This window comes from Equus quagga, unplaced genomic scaffold, assembly GCF_021613505.1.
Source record: "Equus quagga isolate Etosha38 unplaced genomic scaffold, UCLA_HA_Equagga_1.0 73442_RagTag, whole genome shotgun sequence".
Classification (NCBI taxonomy): Eukaryota; Metazoa; Chordata; class Mammalia; order Perissodactyla; family Equidae; genus Equus; species Equus quagga.
Window position 1 is genome coordinate 9,817,532 of NW_025802777.1, and position 14,308 is coordinate 9,831,839.

At 43.5% G+C, this 14,308-nt stretch overlaps 1 protein-coding gene across 3 annotated transcripts in view; it reads right to left on the bottom strand.

Moving 5' to 3' along the window:
- LOC124234355 (interferon alpha/beta receptor 2-like) overlaps positions 1–14,308 on the bottom strand; it is a 62,815-nt gene that overhangs the window by 23,888 nt on the left and 24,619 nt on the right. For 2 of the 3 annotated variants that reach the window (XM_046651700.1, XM_046651697.1), the window contains exon 1: positions 5,847–6,112. The exons of the other annotated variant lie outside the window; for it this stretch is intronic. The gene's annotated coding sequence lies outside the window, so the exon portion shown is untranslated. Of the gene's footprint in view, positions 1–5,846; positions 6,113–14,308 lie in introns of those variants that run through there. 3 annotated transcript variants of the gene reach the window in all.

A 14,308-nucleotide genomic window follows, 5' to 3' on the forward strand; every position in this document is an offset into this window, starting at 1 on the left:
GAGAGTCCCATGTTGCCTTGAAGCCCTCCTGGTATGTGTGCAGGGAGGATGGGGGTCAGGCAGGGTGGAAGCTGGCCCTGCCCTGGCCTGGCAGTGCCCCGCCTCGCCCAGGGGCAGCAAGTGGTCTAGTCGGGGTGAGCACTTGGGTCGCCCTTGATCCAAGTACCTAGCAGGTCCAGGAGCAGTGGTTTAAAGACCCTTGGATGCTGCCAGTAGGCTGTGGGGTGGGATGGCAGGTCCTCGGGACGTGGAGACTCAGGGCTCGACTTCTCCAGAGCCCACCTTAGGCTGGGGTGTGGACAGCTCACAGGAGGGGGACCCCAGCATACTTCAGGCCCAAGTGCATTCATGCATGTCCAGAATCATCAGCGCACAGGGGCCCCAGGAGCCTGTGAAGAGCTGCCCTGGGCCTGAGAGTGTCCCTGTGCAGGAGGGAGTGCTTCGTGGGCTGGCTGTGTGGGTGGTGGACCCTTCCTTCCTCCTTGCCACCTTCCTGAGTCTGGCTGAAGTTTGCTTCTTCTGCCTATTTCGAGGCACCCTCCCCAGATGTGCTATGAAATGAGCAATTCAGTGACTCCCCATATGATCAAATGCTTCTCACATTTGCATTTAGATCTGGTTTTGCACAATAAAAGGAGAATGGTAAAATTCATGCTAAATTTTTTTTACTTAGAATGACATTAAAAAGCAAATTAAAAAAATGACAAGTGGAGAGACCAAGTATATTTTAGTACCTTCCATGGTACTTTTTCCTGCTTTTTAAACAAGCGGGCCCTGCATTTTTATTTTGCTCTGGGCCCTGCAAGTTCTGTAGTCAGCCCAGCCTGTAGCTCACTGTTGCCTAACAAGGCACCAAGAGCTTTAGGTTGAAGGCAAGGCTGTCGTCAGCCTTTCTGGATTCCCCTGGAGTCACTGTCCCACAAAAACAAGGGGCTCCAGGCAACGCATCACTCCCTACTGGGTCTTTCCATTTCTCCCTGTGAGCAATCCTTGCCACTGACACCCAAACAAATGTTACTGATTTTCAACGCCCAGCTCAAACAGATACTACCCGGGTGAAGTGATTCTTCTCTGAATTCCAACGCCTCCTAAACAGATAGACAGACAGACAGACAACCCTCACGGAACTCGCTGCCTCCCAGTCTCCCGGTAGAGAGCATAATTGCGTCTTTTCTTCTATCTGGCACGGACTGATGCCTGGCACGTCAGTGGCAGTCAACGAGCAATGAATGAACTCGATTCAGAAATACTACACAAATACAATTATATAATTTTTTCCTGGAAATTAAAAAAAATACAAAAAGGTACAAAGAAGAAAGTAACAATTATCCTTATTTCCTATTCCCCCAGCATCAACCTTTGTTAATATCTTGGCCTATTTGTTTCTAGTCTATTTTTCAAGTATCTTTCTTGTTTCTGTAAAAATTTACATGTTCATGAAAAAATTAAAAATAATGTAGAAAAGTAGAAATCTCAGCATCTAGATATTTCCATCATTAATATTAGGTGAACACAATCCGAGATCTTTTATACATAAACACTCATACACACAAACACACATACACAAAGTGTTTCTGACTAAATTTAATTTTACTTGGAAAAAAACTGAAGCAAAGGCTGAAGGAGTTGTTGAAATTTAAATAATTTTTCTCCATAAGAAAAACTTTCTGAAATATCCAAGGTTTAAAAGAAAAAAAGATTATGGAAAACATTAGGAAGTTGGAGTCTTATATGCTCACAGAACTTTTTAATTTTAAACCATACTGATTGATCCATGCTTTCAAAGACGAGAGCTTCAGTATTCCCATATTTCCTGCCATCTTCCTCGCCTACTTCCTTATAAGTTTTGGTTCTTTGTGTCTAGATTTATATAACAATCCCATTTTATTCTACCTACAATTTCCAAAGATTTTTGTAATAATTCTGCATTTAAGCAAGTGCTCATCCACAGTCGTTTTTATCGTGAGGTCCCCATGCCTCAGTACTTTATTTTGGTTTATCTCTTAATTTGCTATTTGTTGGATTTCGAAATCCAGTAGGTTTTTTTCAAAGAGCGCTCAAGGGTGCTGAATGCCTTCTGTTCTTTCATATTCGACAAGGCCTGCCTACTGGCTCTCAACTTGAAAGACATCCTAGCTGGATGAAATACCCTCTTGGGAAAAGTTTCTTTCCCTTAGAACTGGAGAAGTCTGAGGCCAGCTTGATTTGGTTTTCCCTCCTTTCTGTCTTTTTCTTCTTGGATTCCTAAATAATTCTATTTCTTTGAATTTAAACCATTTAAGATATCTTGGCGCCGAGCATTCCCATAAGAAAATTTCTGCAAAATGGCATGTTCTTTTATCCTACAGTCCGTTTTTTCCTCATTTCAATAAAATCTCTTTTATCCTATTTTTATTTGCATTTTCTATCCCATTTGTTGGCTTCTCCATATCAGGGATCTCAATTATCCTATGCTTGATTGTGCTTGGTCTGTCTTCCACACCAGATTTTTTTTTGTGTATGTGAAGAAGATTGGCCCTGAGCGAACATCTGTTGCCATTCTGCCTGTATTTTGCATGTGGGTTGCTGCCACAGCATGGCTTGATGATCGGTGTGTAGGTCTGCGCCCAGGATCCGAACCTGGGAAACCTGGGCTGCTAAAGCAGAGTGCGTGAACCAACCACGATGACACCTGGCCAGCCCCTTACATCAGATTCTTTCTAGTGGGCCTAAGCTTTGCCTCTTTTCATCTTCATTTACTGGGCTTAAATCAAGCTTTTCCTCTATTAAAACATTTTTATTTTCGGTAGCATCTATTTTACTCTTTCCTCTTATTTCTTCTCTAATTATGTTTCTATGGTCTTCAATTTATTGCCTTAAGTCTGCAATCTCCCTTTTCATCTCAATTTAAAAATTGTTCTCATCTTTGAGTTTATTTTATGGAATTCATACTTTTATCAAGTTGTTGTAGGATATTAGGCTAGCATAAGGAATTTCCTTTGCTCCAAGCGCAACTTTTCTTTTTAGTAAGGCTCCTTGCAAGCTACGTTGTTCTTTCCTTTCCTTTCGTTCTTTCTTTCTTCCCCCACACCATTTCTGTTGACCTTGCTCATACTTGGATGGCTTTGTCACTGGTTACTGTGATACACTGGAATGAAATCTTGACCTCCTTTTCACAACTGTACCTGATTCCAGTTTGTTCTGTAAAGACTGGGCAGTTTCCCAGCCCAGAGGACCAGTGTTGGGTTGGGGGAGCTAAGTCAAGGGAGTGCACAGTATGTCAGGATACTGGGCCCTGCTCTCTTCAGGAAGATTTTGTTAAGCATCCTATAGGCAAGTCCACTGCCTCTGGTGGAGAGGTGAGGGCTGGTTAACCACCGGGCCTTTGGGTGGTTCTCCTGATGGTGGCGTTGGCTTTCTCTGCTCCCACCCAGCCCAGCTGACTTTGCCCATCTCACTTGCCTCCAACCAGCATGAAGAGCCCACTTACTCCTCCTTTGTCAGAAAATGAAAAGCTAAGTAAACTAAGATTTGGTTTCCTTACTTCCTGTTTATTAGGGAGGATTTTCAAGATTTTTGCTGACTCACCAGTATAGATTCTGGTGGTTGGGCACACTGATATTTTAAATATATTTTTAAAATCTCATAATTCAAACAACAACAACACTGCTTAAGAACAACTCTCCCATGCACCCATTTGTAAAACCTTGGCATGTGGGGAAACTAAACATACTCATTTTCCTGCTGGCTTATTTTCAGCGGGTCTGAACTCCTCCCAGCGCAACATCTCCCTCCTTCTCTCCTTTGTTTTCTCTTTTCTCCACTTCTCATCACTCTTCCTTCGGCCAACCTGCTCTCCCAACTACTTTTCCTTTATGCTTCCTGAATTGCAGACCACCAGTTTCATTCTTCCAAGGAATGAAAAGTTCTAAGGGAGAAGTCCTGGCAAGCTCTGCTCTAGCTCAGATTAGAATTCACAAATTACAAAACGCACATTTCCTTCTTCCATTTGAACATCTCTGAAATCAGAATGCTTCGTCCAGTGGCATGACATAGTGCCGTGGACAGTGTATTTTCTTACTTGGTTACATAAAATAAAAGTGCATCTTCTACTCGATGGCATTTTAGTTTTGGTAAAATATGATGACTGATAGTCAAAGAATATACTACATGCCATTGACTCTTTGATAGTCGGAAGGTTTATAAACGTAACAGGAAAATGAGGCCAATGTGGCTCTCTGTGTGCAAGCAGGAGGAATGGAATACATATTTTAATAAAAGTTTCCCTTCTGAGATAGAACCTCTGGGGCTATGGTCATTCCAAAAATATATTCTTTTTCCTGAGGAAGATTCACCTTGAGCTGATATCTGTTGCCAGTCTTCCTCTTTTCTCCTTAATGTGAGCTGCTGCCACAGCATGGCCACTGACAGAGGAGGGGTGTGGTTCCAAGCCAGGAATGAACCGGGGCTGCCAAAGTGGAGAGCCCGGAACTTTAACCACTAGGCCATGGGAGCTGGCCCTAACTTTTTTTTTTAAGACAAATGATCATTTGTCAAATCACAGGAACCAAGTCTCAGGCAGCTTGTCTTTAACTTCTAAGTAGGTATGTGAGAAACTTTAGAGGAAATACAGTTAAAAGAGCCATGCATATATTGATAATCTAAAATCGAAAAGCAACCTGTAAATTACAGAATTGACAAGTTCAAGCCATTTCCTGAGACAAAGAGGTCAAACCTTATCAACGATGCCCATATTGCTAGGAAAGAGACATTTTCTTTACAGCATATTTTGGCACGCCCTGCGCTCCCACTCTTTCCTCCCTAAGCCTGAACAGCAGGAGAGGGCTGGGTACTTAAAAATCTTGCCAAGGGGTGGGACAGCCTGTGGATCTTAGTCCTCAGGGTAAGTTAGAATGACATCCGTGGGACGGGCCGGACTGTCCCCCTCCCCCTTCCTCCCGCGCCTGCCTCTGCACCTCCCACCTCGTCCCGCTTAGATCTGACCCTCAGGCACGTTATATTAGTTTCTAAGACTTCTTGCCAAACGAAAGCAAGGAAATAAAACAAATATTGAAAGAAGAGGAGGCGGGATACTTAGAGTTTCTCAGTAATGCCATCTCTAGCCGATGGATCGAACCGTAACTAGGTTTAACTGGCGGATGGGCTTGGGGTTGAAACATAAGCGCCGACTCGCACCCAGTTCCCCATGCCCTCCTGACCCTGGAGCGGAGTCCACTCCTCTGCCGCCGCGACGATGTCCCCTTGCCCTCTCCACCCTCCAGCATCCAAGCGATGGCTCTGGAAGGACATGGGGCACTCCAGCCCCGGCCGCCCCTCTGACCCTCTCCCGCACGGGAACAAAGGACGGTTAATTCCGGGGGTTCTCTTGGAGGGCGGGCGGAAAGCCCCGAACCGGAGGGCCCGAGCGAGTAACCCAGTTTTGCAAGGCGGAGAGGATCTTGAGGATGTGACCCTCAAATTCGCAACAGCTAACATCTTGCAGCGGCCAGTGCTCGGGCGTCCCGGGCATCCTCGGTGGGGACGGCGGTGCCGGGCGGCGCAGGGCTGAGAGCCAAGAAAGAGGGCTTCCAGGAAGGGCGATGGGTGGAGGAGGCCTGCGCGCGGCCCGGGGCAGCGCGGCCGCGGAGTCGGCGGGCGGAGGCCCTTGAAGCCCCGCACGGCCGCGGGGCGGGGGGCGCGCCCGGGAGGGGGCAGCGGCGCGCGAGCCGGGGACGCGGGCCGGAGGACAGGCGGGAGGGGCGGAGTCGGGGAGGAGGATTCCGGGAAACGGCCGCAGCAGGCGGCGGTGGCCGGGGATCATCCGCACTGGCGGTCCCCAACCCCCGTCCCCGCCATCCCCGAGTTACCTTGGCAGTTTCGCCTCACCGCTCCCCCCAGGGGTGCTAGCCTCGGGCCCCCCGGGAGCCGGGCTCCGCCGGCGCCCCTCCGCACCCGGGTTCGGCGCTCGCGGCCAGGATGCGCGCTGCTGGCGGCCCCTCCGGCCGACGGGGGGCAAAGGCGGGCAGAGCGGCCGGTGGTGGCCCGCGGACGCCGCTCGGGAGGGCTCGACCGCCGGGTCCCGTCCCCGCGGGTGAACCAAGTGCCCAACGCGAGTGCGCGCGCCGAGCGCCGGGCTCCGCCAGCCTCCGGGCCCGCGGGTGGGGGGCGGGCCGGGGGCGGGCCGGGGGCGGGGCCACCAGATCCAGCAATTAGTGTTTATTGAGTTGATCTCTTAGCACCCCAGACCCCGGCCCCATGTAAGCTGCGCAGGGGGAGAAAGAAGGGATTTGGCCTGTTCATCTACAAACAGTATCTTCAGGGGCTAGAAGAGTGCTTGCTCTTAGAACAATGCCTGGCACCTTTTATTAACTCAATAAAAGTGTGTTGAATATGTGAATGGAGTCTCTCCTGGTTCCCCCACTTACTGGTTGCTATATAAAGCGCTCCCATCGTAATTCTCCAGTCAATAAAACAGGGATAAAAATAGCTACTATTGAGTTGTAAAGGCTGGTATACTTCCAGGCTCTAGCAAGCCTTTGTAAATATTGACCCCCTTCTCTGTGGGTCTTTCCCCCAGTCCCCCACTCATCAATATGTTCGGAGTAGGTGAAGAAAAGACACGTTAGTCCGTCGTTATCTTGTTTACCTATTATTTATATCCTGTCAACTTCCAGAGTAGAATATGAGGTAGCTTTCAGTAAAATGTATGCATATTTTAAACATTAAAGCTACTAAAATGGAAATGTTAAAATACTTTTCAAGGAGAGAAAAGAAATACGCTAACCACCTAGGTTATCCTAATGGAGCATTCCATCTCACTCAATTTTCTGGCTTCTGAGGAAAGGAAGGAGGAGGAGCTTTCATACTTTTTGTAGATGAAAAAAGGAACATTTTCATCTATTGAGTCAACTGCCATTTGCTGACCCCCGGTTGTACCATAAGCACACAGGTGGTCATGAGAGGATGTCAGTCTGCGACACATGTTCCCTCAGTTTTCAAGAGCAGCGGAATTCTCACCAGCCCCACAAGATCTGAAGGGAACTCATCACAGGGTCCTGCTCCTCACAAAAGACGTTCAACATTGAAAATATTTTCAGCAGCAGTTTAGAGAAGCTGCAGAAATAGTCTCTGAAAGTGGGGGAAAGCCCCTGCCAAACTCCATGTGCTGCAGGCCCCCTTTTATATAAATGTATATATTATAAATAGAAATCTATCAAAATGTTAACTATGATTAATTGCAGGTTGGGCCATTATAGATAATTTTTAATTTTCTTCTTTTTACTTCCCCAATTTTTGTAGTAAATATTTTCACTTATATAATCAGGAAAGAGATTTTAAAAAGCAAATGCAGCCTGCTCCAAGATGTAAACAGTTTAGAAGTTGTCACTCCCCTCCTCGCAACAAGAGAAAAGCTGAACTAACTGAAAATCAATGACTCTTCTTAGAGCCATCAGTGAATGGAGGTCACAGGGAAAACAGCAGCCCCGAAAACTGGAGAGACAAACAAATGCAAGGATTCAGTGTACAGGGAGTGGAAGCTTCTGGAACTCAAGGAAAACTTAACCTGTGCTTGACTCATTGCTGGAGACTGAGCATGGACTAGCGTGAGAGTTAAAACTCCCAGAGGCCAAGTCTTAGTGAGGCTGTCTCCTTTTCCTCAGCTTTCCTCCCAGGTGCCCCCACCAGGTTCTCCTGGTGAACCCCAGAGAAAACTTCTCTCCTGTTTGGCCAGGCGAAGGGGAAAAGTAACCATTCTGAAATACACTCAGGGTGTTCCGTGGCAAAAGCCTGCCTTCCAGGGGAATTATGCTGCCAGAGCCTAATCTGACCTAGCTGGAGGGCAATTAGACGGCTCAGCCCCCTCTAGTTTACTTGTCTGTCGTGAGGGGAAGTATGAAAAGGAGGGGGGCTAAGAAACTCCTCTGAGGATCTCAGGTCCATTCAAAACAAACTCTGAGGTTGAATCACAGCTTATAGAATGCTCCCTTCCACAATACCTTCCCATCGCATCCACGTGACTCTAGTGTAATAACAGCAGATTACCACTCCGTTTAAGAGAGAGTTTCTAGGGAAACCCAAAGACAATAGCGGAGACAAAAAAGAGGACACTAGATGGAATCAAAGCCTCTGACACCTACAGGCACAGCAAACATTAAACACAGCCTAACTCTTAGTCGGATAAACATAGCACCTCACACTAAAGGATTATTTACTTTAGCTCCTGTTATCTGATACATCTTGACCAGCTTTCAACAGAAGTATAGTGTATCCTAAATGGCAGGAAAAAACACAATCTAAAGAGACAAAGGAAGCTTGAGAACAAGACTAAGATGTGGCAGAGAATTTGGAACGATCAGACTAGGGATGTAAAATCCTCATGATTAATATGGTGAGGGTTCTGTAGTCTCATAGACAGTTACTTGGTCTTTGCCCTCAGTTCTTGACACAGAGCTCCTAAATCCCTTGTAGTTTCCTGAGCAATAGGGGTGATAGGAGCATCTTTTGTTCTAATGAGGTGACACTTGGTAGGCCCCTACATAGCTTCAGGATGAGGACAGGTTGCCAGAAAGACAAACCTTATAATCAATGAGGACTGGAACTTTCAGTCCCCACCCCCCAACCTCTGGGGATGGGAGGAGGGCTGGAGACTGAGTTAATAGTCAATCATGCCTACGTGATGAAACCTCCATACGCACCGCTAAACAGCAGGATTTAGAGAGTTTCTGGTTTGGTGAACGCATTGAGACACTGGGAGGGTGACCCCCTTGGAGAGGACAGAGAAGTTCTGTGCCCCTCCTGTCTGTCCCATGCCCTATGAATCTCTTCCATTGGGCTGTTCCCGAGTTGTATCCTTTATAATAAACCATTAATAGTAAGTAAAGCACTTTCCTGAGTTCTGCGAGTCATTCTAGCAAATTATTGAACCTGAGGAGGGGGTCATGGGAACCCCCGACTTTGTGGTCAAGTTGGAGAGAAGTGTGAGTAACCTGGGGACCCAGTATTTGTGACTCGTGTCTGAAGTGAGGGCAGCCTTGTGGGATTGAGCCCTGAAACCTGTGAAGTTGACACTAATTCAAGGTAGGCAGTGTCAGAATTGAGTTGAATTCTAGAATACCCAATTGGTGTTAGAATTGGTTGATATCAAGGGGAAAAATAACTTCTCAGGTTCTAATGGAAGAGTGGATAACTAGCAAGAACAGATAAGCAATGTAAGTAGAGAGATGAAAATTCTCAGAAAGAATCAAAAGGAAATGCTAGAAGTAAAAAATACTTTAACAGAAATGAATACTTTTGATGAGTTCATCAGTAGACTGGGCACAGCTGAGGAAAGAATCGGTGAGCTTGAAGATATGTCAATAGAAAATCCCCATACTAATAAAGAGAAAAGGATGAAAGAAAAAAAGGAACAGGATATTCAAGAACTGTGGGACAATTACAAAAGGTGGAACATATACACAATAGGAATGTCAGAAGCAGAAGGAGGTAAGAAAGGAGCAGAAGAAATCTCTGGCAATAATGGCTGAGAATTTTCCAAAATTTTAATGAGGGGCACCAAACCATGGATCCAGGAAGCTCAGAAAATACTAAGCAGAATAAATACCAAAAACCACACCTAGGCATTCTATATTCAAACTACAGAATACCAAAGACAAAGAGAAAAGTTTAAAAGAATCCAGAAGAAAGAAACACCTTACCTACACAAAAAAGGATAAGAATTACATCCAACTTCTCTTTAGAAACCGTGCAAGCAGGAAGAGAGTGGAGTGAAATATAAAACCCCCGGCAACCTAGAGTTCTGCATCCAGCAAAATTATTCTTCAAAAGTGAAGGAGAAATAAAAACTTTCTCAGGTCAACAAAAACTGAAGGAATTTGTTGCCAGTAGACATGCCTTACAAGAAATGTTAAAAGAAGTTCTTCAGAAAGCAAAAATGTTAAAAGAGGTTCTTCAATGTACAGATGGCCAACAGACACATGAAAAGATGTTCGATATCACTAATTATTAAGGAAATGCAAATCAAAACTACAATGAGATATCACCTTACACAGGTCAGAATGGCTATAATCACCAAGACAAAAAACAACAAATGTTGGAGAGGATGTGGAGAAAAGCACCTCATACACTGCTGGTGGGAATGCCACTATGGAAAACAGCATGGAGATTTCTCAAGAAGTTAAAAATAGAAATACCATATGACCCAGCTATCCCACTACTGGGTATCTACCCAAATAACTTAAAATCAGCAATTCAAAGAGACCATGCACCCCTATGTTCATTGCAGCATTATTTACAATAGCCAAGACATGGAAGCAACCCAAGTGCCCATTGACTGATGAATGGATAAAGAAGATGTGGTGTATATATATATACATACACAATGGAATACTACTCAGCCATAAAAAAGACAAAATTGTCCCATTTGCAACAACATGGATGGATCTTGAGGGTATTATGTTAAGTGAAATAAACCAGACAGAGAAAGACAAACCCTGCAGGATTTCAGTCATATGTGGAAGATAAACAAACACATGGACAAAGAGAACAGATTAGTGGTTACCAGAGGGGAAGGGGGTTGGGAAGTGGGCAGAAGGGGTAAACGGGCACATATGTATGGTGACTGACAAATAATAATGTACACCTGAAATTTCACAGTTATAAACTATTATGATCTCAATAAAGACAATTTTTTGAAAAAGAAGTTCTTCAGAAAGAAAAAAATAATATAGGCCCAAAACTTGGATTTACATAAAGAAAGGAAGAGTGTTAGAGAAGGAGTGAACGAAGGTGAAGTAAAATCTTTTATGTTCTTATTCTAAATCGATCTAAAAGATTACTTTTCAAAATAATAATAGCAGAAATGTATGGGGTGATTATAGCTTATAGCTAAGTGAAATGTATAATAGTAATTTTATAAGGAATGGGACGGAAGAACTGGGAATACTCTGTTATAAGGTACGTGTACTATTCATGAAGTGGTATAGTGTTATTTGAAGGTGGATTTAGATTAGTTGTAAATGTACATTGAATACTCTAGGGCAATCATTAAAGGTATGTTAAAAAGAAATATAATGGATGTACTTACTGAGGAGAGAAAAAGCAATCATATAAAATGCTAGTTAAAACCAGAGAAGGCAGGGGGCTGGCCCAGTGGTGCAGTGGTTAAGTTCGTGCACTCTGCTTCGGGGCCTGGGGTTCACCAGTTCGGATTTAGGCACGGACCTATGCGCTGCTTATCAAGCCATGCTGTGGCAGGCATCCCACATGTAAAGTAGAGGAAGATGGGCACAGATGTTAGCTCAGGGCCAGTCTTCCTCAGCAAAAAGAGGAGGATTGGTGATGGATGTTAACTTGGGGCTAATCTTCCTAAAAAAAGAAAAACAACAACCAGAGAAGGCAGAAAAAAGAGTAGAAGATAAAAAAAGAAACAAAGAACAAGTGTAATGAATAGAAAACAGTTACAAGTATGGTAGATATTAATTCAACTATATCAATAATAACTTTAAGTGTGAATGGTCTAAATATGTCAATTGAAAGACAGAGACTGACAGAGTGGATAAAAAACAAGACCCAACTGTAAGTTGTCTGCAAGAAACCCACTTTAAATCTAAGACACAGATTGATTAAATGTAGAAGGATAGGGAAATATATGATATGCTAACATTAGTCAAAAGAAAGCCGAAATAGCTATGTTAATGTCAGACAAGCAAATTTCAGAACAAAGAAGATTATCAGGGATAAAGAGGACATTATGTGATGATAAAGGGGTCAATTCTCCAAGAAAACACAACAGTCCTTAATGTGTATGTGCCTAACAACAAAGTGTCAAAATATGTGAGGCAAAACTTGATAGAACTGCAAGGAGAAAAAGACAAACCTGTGATTATAGTTGGAGGCTTCAATAGTCCTTTACCAGTAATTGACAAATCCAGCAGGCAGAAAATCAATAAAGATACAGTTGAGCTGACCAATACCATCAGTCAACTTAATCTAATTGACATTTAGAGAATACTGCATCCCACAACGGCAAGCTTCCAAGCTCAAATGGAACATTCACAAAAATAGACCACATTCTGGGCTATAAAACAGAGCTGAATGGGGCCAGCCCAGCGGTGTAGTGGTTAAGTTCATAAGCTCCATTTCAGTGGCCCAAGGTTTGCCAGTTTGGATCCTGGGCGCAGACCTATGTACTGCTTGTCAAGCCAGGCTGTGCAGGTGTCCCACATATAAAGTAGAGGAAGATGGGAATGAATGTTAGCTCAGGGCTAATCTTCCTCAAAAACAAAAACAAAAACAAAAAAACACACATCTTAACAAATTTGAAATAATAGAAATCACATGAAGTATCCAATCAGATCACAAGGGAATTAAACTAAGAATCAATAACAGAAAGATAGCTAGAAAATCCTCCAAATTTGGAGATTAAACAACACACTTCTAAATAACACATAAGTCAAAGAAGAAGTCTTAAGAGGAATTTAAAAACATTTCAACTAAATGAAAGTAAAAACATAACTTATCAAAATTTGTGGGAAGCAGTGAAAACAGTGCTTAGAGGGAAATTTATAGCATTGAGTGCTTATGTTAAAAAAGAAGAGGGGCCAGCCTGGTGATGCAGTGGTTAAGTTCACGTGCTCCACTTTGGCAGCCCAGGGATCATAGGTTGGGATCCCAAGTATGGACCTACACACTGCTTATCGAGCCATGCTGTGGCAGGTGTCCCACATATAAAGTAGAGGAAGATGGGCACAGATATTAGCTCAGGGCTATTCTTCCTCAAGAAAAAAAACAACCAACCAAACAAAAACAAAAAGAAGAAAGACCTAAAATCAATAATCTAAGCTTCCATTTTAGGAAACTGAAGAAAGAAAAGCAATATAGATTTAAAGCAAGCTGAAGAAAAGAATTAATAAAAATGAGAAAGGAAACCAAAGGAATCGAAAACAAGAAATCAATAGAGAAAATCGATAAAACCAAAAACTGGTTTCTTGAAAAGAGAAATAAAATTGATAAACCTCTAGTCAGGCTAACTAAGAAAAAAAGAGAGAAGACACAGATTACTAATATCAGGAATAAAAGAGGGGCCATTACTACTGATCCCATGGACATTAAAAGGATAATAAAGGAAAATTATGAACAACTTTATGCCCACAAATCTGATAACTTAGATGAAATGGATCAATTTCTTGAAGGACACGATCTATCAAAACTCACACAAAGAGAAATAATCAGAATCATCCCATATCTATTAGAGAAATTGGGGGGCCGGCCCCGTGGCCGAGTGGTTAAGTTCATGTGCTCTGCCTTGGCGGCCCAGGGTTTCACTGGTTCTGATCCTGGGCGTGGACATGACACCGCTTGTCAGGCCATGTTGAGGCAGCATCCCACATGCCACAACTAGAAGGACCTGAGACTAGGATATACAACAATGTATGGGGGGGATTTGGGGAGATAAAGCAGAAAAAGAAAAAAAGAAGATTGGCAACAGTTGTTAGCTCAGGTGTCAATCTTACGGAAAAAAAGAAATTGAATCGACAATTGATAACCTTCCAAAACAGAGGAATTAATCGCAAATTAAAACAACAATGAGGTACCACCAAATACCTATTAGAATGGCAAAAATCCAAAACACTGACAACATCAATTGCTGGTGAGGATGTGGGGCAACAGGAATGCTCATTGCTTCTTGGTGGAAATGTGACATGGTACAGCCATTTCGGAAGAGAGTTTGGCAGTTTCAACTTACAAAGCTAAACATACTGTTATCATATGATCCAGCAGCCGTGCACTTACTGCAGTGAATTGAAAACTTGTGTTCACGCAGATACCTGCGCACAAATGTCTATAGCAGCTTTATTCGTAATTGCCCCAAACTGGAAGCAACCGAGATTTCCTTCAACAGGTGAATGGATACCCCAACTGTGCCACATCCGTACAACGAAATATTATTCAGTAATAAAGAGCAATGAACTGTCAAGACACAAAGACTTAGAGAAACCTTAAATGGATATTGCTAAATGGAAAGAGTCAGTCTGAAAAGGCTACCTACTGTACGATTCCAGTTACATGGCATTTTGGAAAAGGTGAAACTACAGACACAGTAAAAAGATCAGTGGATTCCAGGGTTTTGGTGTGAAGAGGGTAGGAATGAGTAAGTGGAAGAGAGGGGATTTTTAGGGCGGTGAAACTATTCTGTAATGGTGGATATATGACATTATGCATTTGTCAAAGTCCATAGAACTGTATACATAAAGAATGAGCCCTAATGGAAACTAAAGACTTCAGTTAATAATAATGTATCAATATTGGCTCATGGATTGTCACAAATGTA